Source organism: Globicephala melas, chromosome 11 (genome assembly GCF_963455315.2).
Source record: "Globicephala melas chromosome 11, mGloMel1.2, whole genome shotgun sequence".
NCBI classification, from domain to species: Eukaryota; Metazoa; Chordata; class Mammalia; order Artiodactyla; family Delphinidae; genus Globicephala; species Globicephala melas.
The window spans coordinates 70,998,241-71,015,133 of record NC_083324.2 but is presented as its reverse complement, the minus strand read 5'-3'; the positions used below and the strand labels follow the sequence as shown (position 1 = coordinate 71,015,133).

At 43.4% G+C, this 16,893-nt stretch overlaps 1 protein-coding gene across 2 annotated transcripts in view; it reads right to left on the bottom strand.

Annotated features, from left to right (window-relative positions):
• BICRAL (BICRA like chromatin remodeling complex associated protein) overlaps positions 1–16,893 on the bottom strand; it is a 106,080-nt gene that overhangs the window by 82,680 nt on the left and 6,507 nt on the right. The gene's annotated exons all lie outside the window — the stretch shown is intronic.

The following is a 16,893-nucleotide window of genomic DNA, read 5'->3' as shown; positions in this document are numbered from 1 at the left end:
CATAACTTTTAACTTAGTTATTTGGCAAATAACTAATTCATTCCAACTTTTAAGTCTAAGCTTTCCTTTGCAACACCCTCTTTCCATTCCAAAATGCAGTGAAACCTTATCTGTAAACCTGTATATTAACATTAAAACAAAAACAACAACAAAAAAACTTTAGCAGCCAAGATGAAGGTGAGGAGCTAAGTAAGTCACTCTCAAAACATCCAGTTCCCACTGCTTTCTCTTTATTGCAGATAATTGTACGGCCACATTTGTAGAATTTTCATGACGTGATCCCCAGTCTTAAAAAGAGAGCTTCCCAAACATCCAGTGAAATAGAATAGGTTAAAAAAGAGAAAGAGAGAGCTACCCAACCTTTTAACATTCTGTAGTCCAAGTATAATTACCACCCATTTTTAATATCAAATCTCAAACTGAGACGTTTCCATAAACCATCCAGCATCCAGAGCATTTAAATAAATGTTAATTATGACTGTGGATTGGGAGTGGGTGCCTTTGTGGTTTAGGTTAATTACATTTACTTTTCCTGTAAATGCCCACAAAAATATAGTGGGGGTTTTGTTGCCTTTTATTTTAAATAAACATCAAGGTAAAAGATAAAGTGAACAAAAATGTGATTCAGATTTTAAAAAATACATACGTAAGCACCAGAAAAACTCTAAAATTATTTTTATTTATTTATTTATTTATTAATTTTGCGGTACGCGGGCCTCTCACTGTTGTGGCCTCTCCCGTTGCGGAGCATAGGCTCCGGACACGCAGGCTCAGCGGCCATGGCTCACGGGCCCAGCCGCTCCGTGGCATGTGGGATCTTCCCGGACCGGGGCACGAACCCGTGTCCCCTGCATCGAGCAGGCGGACCCTCAACCACTGCGCCACGAGGGAAGCCCTCTAAAATTATTTTAAATTAGTTTGTAATGCATATAGAAATGGGGTCCTGCTGATAAACAGGAAATCTCAAACCCATATCCCCCAGATATTTGTTGAGTTCTAAATACAATTATCCCTAGATTTAAATTACTTAAGTAGAATTCGTTAGTTTCTAATATAATAATATCCCCTTAGCATTAAAAAACATAATGGTAGCACACCTTGTTTGCTTTTAGAAGGATACTGTAACTATGCTATTTTATTGCACAAGGTAAGTATGTCAAGGTTGGCATACAATGTTGTCATATTTAAGATAGAAGATCTTCTTAAAAAACAAAACATATCTTGTTCTAGTAACTGCCACTCTGTCACTCACAATGTGTGCTTTGTATTTAGACCTACCTCAATAAATACAGTCAGTGATTTAGTATCACATAGTATCATGGAGGTGTTTTCTTAGATGTGTGTTGTGTTCACATTCAGCCAAGGTCTTCCTGGAACAGTAGTCTTTGCATAAATTTGCATATTTCTCTACACTTGACAGTTGGACCAACCAGTTTTCTAATTGGCTTGGGAAATTTTAAAACCTGTTTTAAAGTGCCTTTGGATTGGCTGGATTTTAATTATAATACACATTTTGAAGAATTACATTTCAAAAGAGTCCATAGATTATTCATTGCAATTAGGGCCCACCAAGCAAGTTTTACAGCTGTTGCTCCACAGCTCCAATGAAATATTAATGGATTTCAGAAAGCTGTTCTCCCAAGTAGGCCAAGACCCCTAAGAAACACAAATCTGACTTTTAAGAGATCACCTAACAAAGAGGTGAATTCAGGAAGAGGATAGGGCATGGCAGGCTTTTTCATGAATGCCCAAATATAAGAGCACTAACACTTATTGAGGGCCTACTAACTGCTGCCAGGCATTATTCTACATACTTTATTCTTATCTTATACATTATTGCATGAACCTTAACACAAACCGATAGAATAATGTTTAATTATCCAGATTTTTGCAGATGAGTCTCCCAGTGGTTTCTGTAATTTGCCTGAGGTCATCAGTCTAATAAGGGCTGGGGGAACCCAGGCATGGTTGATTCCTCAACTCACCCTCTCTTCAAGGCCCAAAAAGGATCCTACGAACAAGCAGTCCTTGATGTTTCAATATAAACCAAGTTCAGTGGTGTGGTATAGGCAGAGGGGACCACCCTCTAATTGGGGAAGACCTACTTTGAGAATGCCAGTTGTCAAAGGTAATTTAAAATATTTCAGGGGGGGGGTCAAAAAATATTGGGACAGCAGTGGGGAGAATCTCAGATTCACCAGGTAACATGAAAATCGATATCATTTAATAATAAAAAACAACTTCTTAAATTTTTTTGCCTGCAAATAAAAAAATGTAACATTTTAAAAACGGGATATCCCTTCGTACATAAAATTTTAAGTTATGATTTATATAGACAGGATTTTGGTATCTGAATGTAAGATTAGGAAACTTCTAAAGAGGAAAGTTCTTAAAATGGCTTGACTATATGCAAAAGACTTTAATTGTATTGCCTACAATTTAATTATGTACAATTAAATGTTCACTCCTATGATGCTCGTCTGTGTATGTGACCTAGAAAGAAGGGCAACTGGACACAGGAGAAAAAAAAAAGTTGTAATCATAATTGATACATTCTAGCATGTGTTTGGGCCTCTAAATAAAAAGGTCCAATGTCCACATAACAAGTAAAAGTGGAAATGTTCCTCTTTTTCTGTGTTCTTCCTCCAAATGTTCCCCTTGGTTGGTTGGCTGTTCTCAGAGGGGGAGAATGCAAATGCTGGAGATTAAGTGGTGATATGCATGACCAGATGTGTCCAGATGTGACCAGATAACAGAAATCTGAAATATACCTGATAAGTTAGTAAGTGCTCTATACAGTGTTTGTGACATAAAAAATTAAAAGTTCTCAACGTGCATAAATAAGGTAGTTACTTTTATTTGTACCTCTTGAGGTACTTATATTCTGAGACTTAAGGGCACTGGCTGTGTACTGAGACTGACTACAGTTCAAATTCCACCTTTGTCACACACCAGGTGTGTGGCTCTGGGCAAGTCACTTCACCCCACAGAGCTTCAACTTCCTCATCTATAAAACCGGGATAATTATAGTACTCACATCTGAGAGTTATTTTAAGGATTCGGGAACTAGCGCACATAAAATGTTTAGCATGGTGCCTGAAACATAACGAGAGGTCAGTATATTCAGCTAATCTTCTATCGCCTCATTTTAGTTATGTGTCGAGTTGAACCATGTGAAGTCTTCCCATGTAAATTTCCAATGGCAATCTCACATGATTCCACCTAACATATCTCTCTCATGTTCTGTCCAGGATAGGGAGCTCCGCAAAGGCTTTTTATTTTCTAAGGGCCTAGCAGAGTACTTTGTATACAGCTAGCTCTCAATCAGTACTTGTGAGATAAAAGAAAAACAGGCCCAATCCACAAGATGTATAAAAATATAAGAAATCAGGGACTTCCCTGATGGCTCAGTGGTTAAGAATCCGCCTGCCAATTCAGGGGACACAGGTTCGATCCCTGGCCCGGGAAGATCCCACATGCCTCGGAGCAGCTAAGCCACAACTACTGAGCCCACACGCCACAACTACTGAAGCCCGTGCGCCTAGAGCCTGTGCTCTGCAACAAGAGAAGCCACGACAATGAGAAGCCCGTGCACCACAACGAAGAGCAGCCCCCACTCGCTGCAACTAGAGAAAGTCCGCGCGCAGCAACGAAGACCCAACACAGCCAAAAATAAAACAAATAAATAAATTTATTAAAAAAAAAAAATCTGCCTGCCAATGCAGGGGACACGGGTTCGAGCCCTGGTCCTGGAAGATCCCATATGCTGCAGAGCAACTAAGCTCGTGTGCCACAACTACTGAGCCTGCGCTCTAGAGCCTGCGAGCCACAACTACTGAGCCCATATACCACAACTACTGAAGTCCGTGTGCCTAGAGCCCGTGCTCTACAACAAGAGAAGCCACTGCAATGAGAAGCCTGTGCACCGCAACAAAGAGTAGCCCCTGCTCGCCGCAACTAGAGAAAGCCTTTGTGCAGCAACGAGGACCCAACACAGCCAAAAAAATAAATAAATAAATTTATTTAAAAAAAAGAATACAAGAAATCAGTGTATTTCTACCTAGATACCTATATATTAAGAGGGTAATACAGTAAGTCTCCCTGAACCACATAAAACCATTGCCCAGTTGATCACAGGCAGTATCGCCTAACGGTTTAGAAGTTTTTCCTCTCCCTCTCTCTCTCTTCCTCTCTCATCAAGTAGACCTTTATCATTGCCACTTTTTAGCCATGTAAACTTGGCCTATTTTTTTTTTAACTTCTCTCACCTCAGTTTACTCACATGTATAGTGAAGGTGACAATATGTATATCTCGGGTCAGTAGCAGGGAGAGTTCAATGATATTAGGATGCAAAACCCTTGTTTTAGTGCCTGGTATACAGTAAACGTTCAATATTAGTTGCCATTACTGTTGTGGTTGTTAATAGTATTATTAGAAGTAAGTGGGGACTTCCCTGGTGGCTCAGTGGTTAAGAATCTGCCTGCCAGTGCAGGGGACACAGGTTCGAGCCCTGGTCTGGGAAGATCCCACATGCCGTGGAGCAACTAAGCCCGTGTGCCACACATACTGAGCCTGCACTCTAGAGCCCACAAGCCACAACTACTGAGTCCGTGTGCCACAACTACTGAAGCCCGCATGCCTAGAGCCCATGCTCTGCAACAAGAGAAGCCACCGCGATGAGAAGCCCGTGCACCGCAACGAAGAGTAGCCCCCACTTGCCGCAAACAGAGAAAGCCCACGCACAGCAACGAAGACCCAACACAGCCAAAAATAAATTAAATTAAAAAAATAAAAGAAGTAACGTAGAACTGTTTTCAAAGCAATGGTAAACAAGCAAATTACTGGAGTAATTACAAATGTTTTCAATAACTTGCCTACATTATTATTTTATTCAATACATGAGTATAAACACTTTAAATCATCTTTGTAGAGACTAAGGCTATTCTAGTCCTGACACATTTCAAGCTGGTTATTTTCCTTGACAGACTTTAAAAAAAAAAATCTGAACTCCTACAAGCTTCTAGTACAAGGATAAGGAATATAGCAGAACTGTTTAAAAAAATAGAGGCATCGGCACTCCCACTGGCCTTGCTGTCTTACACATCCAGCCTGTTTCCCCACAGAGTATGTGAGGGGGAGGATAGTCATCAGGTTAGGAGGATGCCACACACATGCCTTGGAGGTGCCTCTCACCAGCTCCCAGGCCCCTGTGATGCCAGAACTCCCAACATCTCCTCAACAGAGCATCCCTTCCACTCCACCACACCCAGGAGGATGACGGGTTGTAGAGGCAGTGGAAGAGAGGTCTCATAAGCTCAGAATTTGGTGAGAAAGTCAGCCTTCAAGATAGGATACGCATGCAAAGGGGCTTGCTCAATAAATAAATGTCAGTGTCCTTTCTGAAAATGAAAGTAAGAGGTAAGACATCTGAAGAAAGAACCACCCCTAAAAGATGACTTGTAAAAACAAGTCGAATACAAATAAATAAGTAGGTACAAAGCAGGCACCAAGATATATCCTCAACGCTGAAGAAAAACAGTGGAGTAGAGACACTGTATCACCTCCACAAGTACTTCGATCACATTACGTGAGCATAGTAAAGTTAATAAGGCAATTGTAGAGCTCCCATGAAATACCCCTCAGACCATACAATTCTCTCTTTCCTAAATCTTCTAATTACTAGGGCCATTTTCCAGGTACTCTGATACTGAACAAAGGTACAAGTACTTTTGTACCCAAAAAGGTTTAGACACCTCCCTCACTGTAAATCATACTAATCAACCAGCAGTTTGGGTATACTGATCAGTCCCTTGTGAGTTAGATTAACTTGAGTCAGGTCTAAGACAGCAAGGAGGTTGTTCAGAGATGGGCAATCAGAGCAAAAGACATGTACTCTCAACATATTTTAGGATCATGTATGATTTCTTCTTATTCTCTCATCTACCTTAACCCATGCAACCCACCTCCAAAATCTCCCTCAAATCCAGCCCCTTTTCGCCACTAACTGCCTCACCTAAATTCAGGCCTTTACCTCTTGCTTCCTCCCGATTTTACGTCCCTCCAATTAATCTTCTATCTAAATTACTACCCCAAATCACCTTTTGAAACCCCAGAGTTGTTCATGTCACACCTCCATTAGCACCTCACTGCCTGGGGAAGCTTATTAGAAATACAGATTCTCAAGGCCAAACCCATCACCAGAAAAATGGAGTTTCTGGGGAGAGCTGAGGCCCTGATATTTGTACTTACAAGTGGTTCATTAGCTCCACCTGTCTTCCCAGGAGCATCTCTAGCCGCTCCTCTCCTGGTACCCTGCAGTCCAATCACAGAGAACACCTATCCCTGAACAAGAACAAACTTTTCTCCATTTGGGCATATCCTTTTCCCTCTGCCTGGAATATCCTTCTTCTTCTGGGGCAAGCCCACCGTTCTGCAAGGTCCAGTTCAAATGCTACCTCCTCTGGGAAGACTTCCTCCACCCCTACATCAGTGGCTTCAAAACATCGTCTGAGATTCAACTTCAAGAAATAGATTTCACATTCCAATGCAATAGATATATAACTGAAATGAAGGTTTCAGAAAACAATATCTAAACTTACTATGGAGGATGTAACTTGATCTATTTCATCCTATCATCCCATTTTAAAAAATGCTGTTGGCCGCCTTCTACATCATGGATTTCATGATCCACTAAGGGAGGCAACATTCATTTGAAAAATACTGCTGAAAGTGAACAAATGACCCCCTTCCCTATGCATGTGATGTGTACTCTATTATACTGTTTATCACACTCTACAATAATGATCTGTTTACAGTCTGTCTCCCACTCCACTTCCCTCCCCCCATCACGCAAGCACCACAAGGAAGTCAGCATATCCTTGGGCAGTTACCCAGCCGTTGACAAATGCGGAAATGAGAATATTGAAGAAGGAATAATTTAATTGCTTTTGCTCATGTCTAATTTTTTTTTTTTCCATTTCTGGTTATGGTTCACAGCATAGTCTATCAGTGATTCCCATGAGCCTGGAAATCATATTAGCTTCAACCCTTTAAGTTAACAGCAATTTTAAAAAAACAGCCATTTGTACTTCAGTACAATTTAACCAAGGTGTAAATTTTTCTTCCCCTCAAAAATAAAAACCACGTATAGGCAAAACCAACCAGAAAATATTCTGTCGGGTTGCTAGCTTGCTAAGATAGCACAAATGTGGGCAAACAAATCTCTTACTTAAGACACTTAGAAGCAAATATTCAAAAACCTCAAAACCCTCCTTCCGTACCACTTCAGAAAGGAAACCCCCCTCCCTCAGGGCGGGTGCAGATATAGAGGCCTTTCTACCTGTGCTGCCTAAAGCTCCATGTCTCACTAGGCTGTCCCCATCGACCCAAGCACATGCAAAAAGTAGGGAAAAAAACCCAAAAAAACAAAAAGAAACCAGACCAGCTAAAATGAACCACAGCAATGAACCTAAGCGGCAAGTTCCGGTGCGAACTGTACCTGTGAGGGATGCGCGGGGGAGACAGCGGACTCGCAGGGGGAGGGATTCTTTTTCTGCAGCACGTGGCTCCATCGACAGGAAACCTGCCTGCAACACCCCCCAACTCTGCACACCGCTCATTTGCAGCATCGTCATTTGTGTGATGCTAATTTGCTCAATGTCCTCCTAAACGTACTGAGATTCAGTGAAAATATATTGTGGGCTTGGAGGAGCTGGCCCTAGGACAGGCTGGAAGTGGAGGAGGGACCAATTGTCAGTGAAATGTTCTGGGGGCCAGAGGATGGAGCAGGCAAGTCTTTCCAAGGAGAGAGGGGAAGAAGGGTCACTTTAAAGCTGGGTTTTAAAGGATGAATAAGAGTTCTCCAAACCATGTGCGGAAAGAGAGGAGAGAGCTCCAGGTAGAGGAACTTTATGTGGGGGAGTCATTATTAAATATGAATGAGGGGGGGAGCTGCAGACAGGTAGATGGTGAGGGGCTTTGCTGCTCATGGCAGAGAGTCTGTATGACCCTTTAGGCTGCCACTTTCCACTCTGCAGGTCACAATGCAATAGGTTGTGAAATCCATGAGATTGTGACCAGCTTTCACAAAAATGAAATTGCCTAGAATAGAAAATATTTGAATATATTGCAGGCACTGAGGGTATAAACTCTTCTGTGAAATTTGTTCCCAATATAAATGTGTCTATGTATATACTGGTTTGTGATATAAAATGTTATTTCTTACTGTGGTGGTGATTGAAACTTAAAAAAACAAAACATCTGGGCAAGAAAGGGATCCATTGGAGGATGATTAAATAAGAGACTGCTATGAACAGATGTGAATTTCATGAGGATAAGTGTGATAGCTCAGGAGACACATGGTGATGTTTTTAAAAGGTATCCCCCAGGCTTCCCTGGTGGCGCAGTGGTTGAGAGTCCGCCTGCCGATGCAGGAGACACGGGTTCGTGCCCCAGTCCAGGAAGATCCCACATGCCGCGGAGCGGCTGGGCCCGTGAACCATGGCCGCTGAGCCTGCGCGTCCGGAGCCTGTGCTCTGCAACGGGAGAGGCCACAACAGTGAGAGGCCCGCGTACCGCCAAAAAAATATATAAATAAATAAATAAATAAAAGGTATCCCCCACCAGACAGTGAGCTCCTCAAGGACAGAAACTCTGTGTCACATAGCTCTCAATTCTTAGCACCTGGCACACAAGAAGGCACTAAATAAATGTTGATTGAGTATGGTAACTAATGTTCAAGAAGATTCCCAAAGAACCTCATCTCCTGGCATCTCCACCTTTGTGTATCCCCCTCCCACAGCGTACCGGGGTTGGTCTGTGTGACCAACAGAATAGGGCAGAAGTGACTGTCACTTCTGAGGGTAGGTTATAAAAGGCTGCAACTTCCATTTTAGGTGCTCTTTCTGGAACACTCGCCCTGGGGAAAGCCAGCTGCCATGTCCTAAGGATACCCAGCCTATGGAGACACCCATATGGCGAGAAACTGAGGTCTCCAATAGCCAAGAGCCAACGAGGAAAGGAGGCTTTCTCCCTGTCATGGAAGCAAATCATCCCCCAGCCCACCCTTCAAATGATTACAGTCCCAAGGGACAGCTCGACTACAACCTCACGAGCGACTCTGAGGCAGAAACACCCAGCTAAGCGGTTCCTGGGTTCTGGACTCACAGAACTGGGTATATAACATAATAAATGCTTATTATTTAAGCTGCTAGGTTTTGGAGTACTTTGCTATACAGCAAAAGATAACAAATACAGTGAATTATTCATGAAGTCTAGAAAAGCTGAACAATAATACCAGTATACTAGACTTATCCAGGGTTGACTACCTTTTTCTTTTTTTCCTCTAAGAATCTATCATGTCACGTTTTCAGCCTGACTAGATTAGGAAAAGGCCTCTGACCCAACTTGGACAAATGAGATCCTCTCTTCTAGTATTAGTACTTGAGACACAGAAACTGGGTCAGCTGTGAGAAGCAGACTGTAAGTCTGGAAAGACTAGGGGTCAAGGCCACCATTTTGGAGAAGTTATAATGGGGCCCATGCAAACGGATGGGAACAGAAAGGCCAATGTGTCTGGAAGAAGAAGAAAGCAGATTCTCAGTGGACGTGGAGAGAGGGAAGTGGGGAGGGGAAACTGTCTGAGATATTCTAAGTCCCAGGAGGTCTGGCTGCCTTTCTGGTATTAGGGTTGGAAGATTCCCCTTCCTTATAATTATTTCCCATTTTACTTGCTCATTGATGACTGAGTTCCCTTTCTTGAAACCAAAAGATCCTCGAATACGCCTCGGGCCAGCTTCTCCCCAGTGCTGGCAAGGGGAGTGGCTCCTCCTGCTGTGGCAGGCCAAGGATCTCTCCAGAGAAGAGCAACAACTGGCCAGAGACTAAGCTGTGTTATTACTGCTATGCAAAAATGGCTACAGATGGAGTAAAAGGTCCTTTCAGACCATCCAACTCCTTTTGCCTTAACTCCATTTTCACCAAATAATCCTGTGATTATTAATGTACTTCAATTTAGAAAGCTGTGTTCTGGCCAGCTGAATTAATCATTCGAGTGGTTGGGTAGGTTCATGCCCATTATAAATTCACAGATTGGTTTTCAAGTACAAATCATTCTGGAGTAACCTCCATTTCATTTCCACTGCCCTTGGTCAAGCCCTGTCATTTATCCAATGACCCACTACAGTAGCCTCCCATGGCACTAGCCCTGCTCCAGTCCATCCTCTTCAACTTCTCTTCCTAAAACACAAAGAATCCAATGCCTTGCTCTCTGCTCAAAACCTCTGATGGTCCCCGGTGCCTTGGGAATGACTGCAGGTAACAGCCCTATCTTCCACCACACCCCTCGACACTCCTCCTGACTCCTTCTTGCCACGTGGCATTATTCCAAGTTCCTCAAATGCAACTGGTACCCACGCTGCTCTGCTCCTGTTCTTCCCATCGCTAGCATCCCTTTCCTCTGGGTACCTCCCCTGCCTGCCCACTTTCCCTCACTCCTCTCTGTGCCCCTCCTCCCTCTTCCCTTTGTACTTCCACAGAATTTCCTCTCTCCTTTATAACACACACTGCAGTCGACCTGACTTATAATTAGTTGTCTTCTTGTCTATCCCTGTATGGTGAGCCTCAAGGAGACGAGGACTAAGCTTTTTTCATGTTTATCTTTTTCTCGTCCCAGGGCCAAATAAGGCATCTTGCATCAACACTTTAACATTCATTGAGTGTTTTCTGTATCCAGGTGATGGAGGTAGCAGGCACTCAACAAATGGCCACTGAATCGATGACAGTCAGTTAGGTGGCAAGAACAAGTTTCCCCTGGGCCTGATGATGTTCAGGTGAGGTGCCCACCTAGCCTCTGCATGTGCAGAGGTGAGAGAGCAGAGTCAGACTCCTCGTGACACCCACGGTGCAGCAATGAATGAATGAATCTCAGCCTCACTTTTTTTTTTTGAATAAAAAGCGAGGCGCTATTTCTCATATCCTGATAAACTAACATGCTGCTCCCCTTTTCTTCTCTTTCCCCCTCTTTCTACAGTTGCAATTATGACTCACAGGCACATTACAGAATGGAAGCTTTAGGTCAACAACTACTGGAGAATGGGAATGGGGGTGACCTCCACAGTTATATAATTTACATGTTCTAGAAGAAGGGCACGTGAGTCAACCCACAAGTGACTTCATTGCCCCTCTTTCAAAAGAGTCAGCATCAACATGTGAAGGAAGAAGCAGAATCTGGTCCTGATTTGTCCACTGATAATCCTTGTCCTGTCCCCAATTCTTCTCTCCCTCCCAGAGTTGTGGGAAGGACTAGCTCTGGGAAGACATGAGACAGACAACCCAGAATCCTAAAGAAAATAGCAGAGAAAGTCACATAGTCATTCCCAAAGCAATGGATCAAGAAGTATCGGAATTAATAAGCAAAAAAACAACCCCCCCCAAACCCATACACATGTTTTCTCCTCTTTCTAAACAAAAGTGAAGATTTCAACATTCTAAATTTCTATCTTCCAGAGGCTATATATTAAATGAATATTGCCTCAAATCAGTGCTTACCCCACAGGTTCTAAAAACGCAGCAAAGCATATTGCATAGACCCCTGACAGCCTCTAGAGCTACCTACACAAAGCACCAGGAATCACCAACTTGTAGAACACCGGAATACCCGCAGCAGCTTTGGCTCTCCGGGGAATCACACTTCTGTCAAGAGGCTATCTTTCTCAGCTTATCTTCAGATCCCAAGTTTCACTCAAACTTCACCTTTCACTTCGTGGTCATTCACACAGAAACAAACTTTTTATTACTGTAAGAGAATTGTGCTCTTAAGACAAAGAATAGAAAAACTCTCATGCTCTGTTGAAATGCAGATGGAGGGCAGGGGACGTGGCTCACTCATGAGCTGAATCACTGTCTCTCCCCAGCCACAGGCTTTCTAGGATGTGCTCAGATTTGTGCCCCAGCAAATTTCAACTTACGACAGGTCACGGACCACTGGATCCCTCTCAGAGAGTGGCACTCACACTTGTCAGAGCCACACGTGCCTTATGCTGTAGCTCCCGTACACAGCCACATCCCTGAACTTTATGTGCCATTGTTCCCACAACCAAATTGGCATCTTTTACAAATAAATAAATAAATAAATAACAAATTGGCATCTTTCACTTTTTGCAAGCAAAGGTTCATTACCCTGACAAATGAAGGAGGAGAAAGTATCTGCAGCACAAATGGGTTCCCACTGTGCATCCACATTTCCTTATCCTTATCACATCATAATGACACAAAGACATCGCGTTATCCATGTCAATGAGCATGTTTGAACACCATAATGTGCAAGGCAGCAATCACCAAACCATTTTTTCCAAACTTTTTTGACCATAACCTATAAGAAGAAATACATTTTTATCCTGCAAGTCATGTATATGTAAAATGTATATGTACACTATAAACCTGCTTATGCAGTACAATGCACTCTGACAAATCTATTCTATTTCGTCATTTTTTTAAAAAATGCAGACTTCCACCCACTAAATGGATTTCATGTCCTTATTGGGTTGGAACCTGTGGTTTGAAAACATATAGTATTTCACACATAAGTGGTGTTTTGTAGAAAATAATGAAATCCTATCTAAAGAAGAGAAGCTTTCAACTTTTAGGCAGAAAAGTTGAAGAGGAATACTTTTTTGCTTCTTCTCTAACTTGCAACTGCCAGGACATTTTAAAAGCACTTGATTTCAATAAATGAGCCATTTCTACAGAAACCTATCTCAAAACTTTGTGGGTCACTATTCCCCTTACACTGAAGAAAAAAACTGAGGTTGAAAAGGTATTCCCCCAACCACGTGTATTAAAAATACACATCTGTTTGGGAATTAAAATTTGGCTGTATCTTTTAAAGAATCTTAAAATTGTGTTGCTTCAAATTATTACTCTCCTGGCAAGGTTACCATGAAGATTAAATGAGATAATGTGAGAGAAGGGCCACGTGGCTCCTGCTATCTTTCAGGTTCTTGGATTATCTTTTCCTGGACATGCCTGAACTCTGTGTGACCTGGGGGCTCATTCACTGAACACCTACCCTGCTGGGCAACGGAGGACAGAGGATCCCACAAGGAGTTTACTGGCTCCATCAATAAGAATAAATATCATCACAAACTAGGATTCTAGAGTGCCTGGGTTGAGTATTTCACTTATTCCTCCAAAAGATAATTACTGTGAGCCTTCCACGCCAGGCATGATCCGCCTGTGTGCAGGGATTATGGGGTATAAAAAATAGACACACCACAGCCCTCACGGAGCCTACAGTCAAGTAACAGCTTAGAGTGTGTGAAAATACTTCACAGTCCATTAATGTTACATAGCATGCGAATGTTTCACACTCCCTTACCTGTAAAGGGAGGTAAGATTAGATCAATGGTTCTCAAAACTGAAGCTATCACAGATAAAAAGGATTTCATAAAAGAAACTGAAAAAAAAGGGGGGGGGGAGAAAAAAAGAAAAAGAAATAATATGATCTCACAACACAATTCTTTAAACTGAATGACTTGTCAGTATAAAAAAAAAAAAAAGTCATTACATAGCCTTATTTTTCCCTTTTACTATATAAGCCAGTTTTTGTCCTGGAATTTAAGAATCCCTCAGGGCTTGCCCAGCTCTGACTTTGTAGGATTCTTTGGTTTTCTTTTGCAGTACTACTTACATGTAAATTCTGACCAAATATCCCCCAGAATTGCAGCAAGGCCAGAGACCTGTTCCTAGGAGAATCATTACAGGGTACTTTCTGAGAAAGTCATAATATATACAGCAAATTCTGGCTCCATTCTTGACCCTGAGCTCTGGGAAGTGCAAAGGGACAAAGGTCCTGGTGATTGGAAGGCAGAAAGGAATACTTGTTGAGGATCTACTACAGGTCTGGCCCAAAACTTGGTACTTTCCCACACGTCACTTTAACATCACAACTATCCCATGAGAAATATATATTTTTCTTTATCTCCACTTTTTAGTTGGAGGTGACTGAGCTCAGAGAGGTTAAATATCATGCCCAATGTCACACAGCTAGTAATCAGAATTTAAACTCAGATCTCACTGGAAGGAAGAGACATCAGAGAAAGACATCACACCTCACTGGAAGGAAGAGACATCAGAGAAAGAACAGATACAGAAAAGCTTTAAGAGATTTATGTGCCTTTTGACATGAGAGAAATTTGAAACTATGTTCAAAGGACAATTCAGGGCTTCCCTGGTGGCGCAGTGGTTGAGAGTCCGCCTGCCGATGCAGGGGACACAGGTTCGTGCCCCGGTCCGGGAAGATCCCACATGCCGCAGAGCGGCTGGGCCCGTGAGCCATGGCCGCTGAGCCTGCGCGTCCAGAGCCTGTGCTCTGCAATGGGAGAGGCCACAGCAGTGAGAGGCCCGCGTACCGCAAAAAAAAGACAATTCACACTTTTGGTGGGAATGTAAATTGGTGCAGTCACCATGGAAAACAGTATGGAGGTGCCACAGAAAACTAAAAATGCAACTACTATATGACCCAGCAATTCTACTCCTGGGGATATATCTGAAAAAAAGAAAATATTAATTTGAAAAGATACATGCACCCAAATGATGTTCATAGAAGCATTATTTATAATAACCAAGATGTGGAAGCAACCTAAGTGTCCATCAACAGATGAATGGATAAAGAAGATGTGGTACACACACACACGTGTGTGTGTGTGCGCACATGCACAATGGAATACTGCTCAGTCATAAAAAAGAATAAAATTTTGCCTTTCGCAACAACATGAATGGACTTGGAGGGTATTATGCTTAGTGAAATAGACAGAGAAAGACAAATACTGTATGATATCACTTAAATGTGGAACCTAAAAATTAAAACTAGTGGGCTTCCCTGGTGGCACAGTGGTTGAGAGTCCGCCTGCCGATGCAGGGGACACGGTTCATGCCCTGGTCCGGGAAGATCCCACATGCCGCGAAGCGGCTGCACCCATGAGCCATGGCCGCTGAGCCTGCACGTCAGGAGCCTGTGCTCCGCAATGGGAGAGGCCACAACAGTGAGAGGCCTACGTACCGCAAAAAACAAAAAACAAAAAACTAGTTGTTATTTAGGGGCTTCCCTGGTGGCGTAGTGGTTAAGAATCTGCCTGCCAATGCAGGGGACACGGGTTCGTGTCCCGGTCCGGGAAGATCCCACACGCTGCGGAGCGGCTAGACCCGTGAGCCACAACCACTGAGCCTGCGCGTCTGCAGCCTGTGCTCCGCAATGGGAGAGGCCGCGACAGTGAGAGGCCCGTGCACCACGATGAAGAGTGGCCCCCGCTCACCACAACGGGTGAAAGCCCTCGCACAGAAACGAAGACCCAACACAGCCAAAAATGAATATAAAATAATTAATTAAAATAAAATAAAACTAGTGAATATAACAAAACAAAACAGACTCACAGGTATAGAGAACAAACTAGTGGTTACCAGTGGGGAGAGGGAAGGGGGGGAGGCGCAAGATAGGGGTAGGGGAGTAAGAGGTACAAACTATTGATACTATGTATAAAATAAATAAGCTACAAGGATATATTATACAGCACAAGGAATATAGCCAACCTTTTATAATAACTATAAATGGAGTATAATCTTTAAAAATTGTGAATCTCTATGTTGTACACCTGAAATTTATATAGTATTATACATAACTGTACCTCAATTTATTTTTTTGTTTGTTTTCTTGCGGTACGCGGGCCTCTCACTGTTGTGGCCTCTCCCGTTGCGGAGCACAGGCTCCGGACGCACAGGCTCAGCGGCCATGGCTCACGGGCCCAGCCGCTCCGCGGCATGTGGGATCTTCCCGGACCGGGGCACGAACCCGTGTCCCCTGCATCGGCAGGCGGACTCTCAACCACTGCGCCACCAGGGAATCCCCAAGGACTTCATTTTAAGCCATCTTAAAATATGAGATATTTTGTACAGTAAAAATATGGAGACACGGAAATATCAAAAAAGGTGTTGGAAGTTCAAGTTTGGGCTCAGGAGAGAAGTGGAAGGAGGAGACAGGGATTCGAGAATCAGTCAGCATAAGGACAGGACGTGGTGCCCTGGGAGGGGAAGGTGAGCTCAACAGAGGAGGTTCGAGGAACGAGAAAAGGGGTACCAGGATAGAAATCTGGCCCTGTGGATACTTAAGGGGTGGATGGAGAGAAACTTATGAAGAAGACAAGGAACAGTGATCAGGGATGGACAGAGAACTGACAGAACCAGGGAGCCATACTTTGAGAAAAAGGGGTCATCCAGTGCTTAGAGCTACAAAGAACAATGGACTTGAACGTTAGGAGGGAACAGGGAGTTTCAAATAAAGTAGCAGAGGCAGCAGTCAGATGATAAGGGGCTAAGGAAGGAATGAAATTGAGAATCTGAACATAGCAAATGTAGATGACTATTTTTGTTTTTTTTGTTTTGTTTTGTTTTTGCAGTACACGGGTCCCTCACTGTTGTGGCCTCTCCCATTGCGGAGCACAGGCTCCGGACGCGCAGGCTCAGGGCCATGGCTCACGGGCCTAGCCGCTCCGTGGCATGTGGGATCTTCCCGGACCAGGGCACGAACCCACGTCCCCTGCATTGGCAGGCGGACTCTCAACCACTGCGCCACCAGGGAAGCCCTAGATGACTATTTTTAAAAGTCTATTGAATCTGGGGGCTTCCCTGGTGGTCCAGTGGTCAGGACTCCACGCTTCCACTGCAGGGGGCATGGTTCGATCCCTGGTCAGGGAACTAAGATCCCGCCAGCCGTGCTGCTGAACCCATAGAAACAGAGAGTAGATTGGTGGCTGCCAAGGGTGGGGTGGGAGGTGAGGAGTTGGATGCAAATGAGTTAAGGCAGTCAAAGGGTACAAACTTCCAGTTATAAGATGAGTAAG